Below are 943 nucleotides of genomic sequence, written 5' to 3' on the forward strand. Positions count from 1 at the left end.
TTTGTCATAGTAGAGTCAATTCCCCAAAGGAAACAGTTGTTAACCATTGCAATGAAGAAAACAAATTGCCATGAATCAGAAAATACAAAAAAAGGAATATAGAAAATTGGGAAAGGCCATTTTCACTGATGTGTCTCACTATATGAAAGCGCTGTCAGAAAAATTCCTTGTAAGCTTATAAGATTTGGAAATCATCATACTATAAAACATCCACCACCACCCCCAAATGTTTGGGAGATTTTTTCCTAGTCGATATGTCCACAAATCTTTTTTTCATTGAGGGAATACTTTGAAAAGACATATTTATACACTGAGGAGTATGGTGGATAGAGATCTAGCCTCAGGAGAAAAAGACCTAGATTCAAGTTTCATCTTGAATACATATTATTTATGTGATTCTAGGAAAGTCCCAGTCTCTCAGTTGTTTAGGCAATTTTCTAAGTTTTTCAGATGTGAAAATGTCAATCTGTATTGATAGAGGAAGTTTCCATGCTTAGTATTTCCCTATATGAATGCAACCATTAGTCTTCTATTTATCCTCTATACTGAGAAACGGAGTTGTCCAGAAGTATAGAAATTCTCAAATTGAGTACTGCAACACAATCTTACAATCTTGCACCTTGTTGTTTATCACCAAAGATTAAGAAATTTATCCTAGTTATAGAGATTAAAATGCTTTACTGCTCTGAAAACTTACTCAATTTTAATCTTATTGAAAACCTATTGATTATACTTACCTGGAAGGATTGATTCCATGATCATAAATGTGATTTCCCCAGGGCAAGTCTTATCTATCACACTACAGTTGAGAAAACTTGACTGCATAATTTGTGGTAGTAGAGGTAGACTGCATTCATGTTCTCCAGAGAGAGAGAGAGAGAGAAAGAGAGAGAGAGAGAGAGAGAGAGAGAGAGAGAGAGAGAGAGAGAGAGATAAAGATAAA

The 943-nt window shown here is 34.7% G+C and overlaps 1 pseudogene; it reads left to right on the top strand.

The window, feature by feature from the left end:
- Positions 1–729: 729 nt before the first annotated feature.
- Positions 730–868, top strand: LOC123243496 (annotated as a pseudogene).
- The last annotated feature ends 75 nt before the right edge of the window (positions 869–943 follow it).

The sequence above is a fragment of the Gracilinanus agilis genome, chromosome 3 (assembly GCF_016433145.1).
Source record: "Gracilinanus agilis isolate LMUSP501 chromosome 3, AgileGrace, whole genome shotgun sequence".
Classification (NCBI taxonomy): domain Eukaryota; kingdom Metazoa; phylum Chordata; class Mammalia; order Didelphimorphia; family Didelphidae; genus Gracilinanus; species Gracilinanus agilis.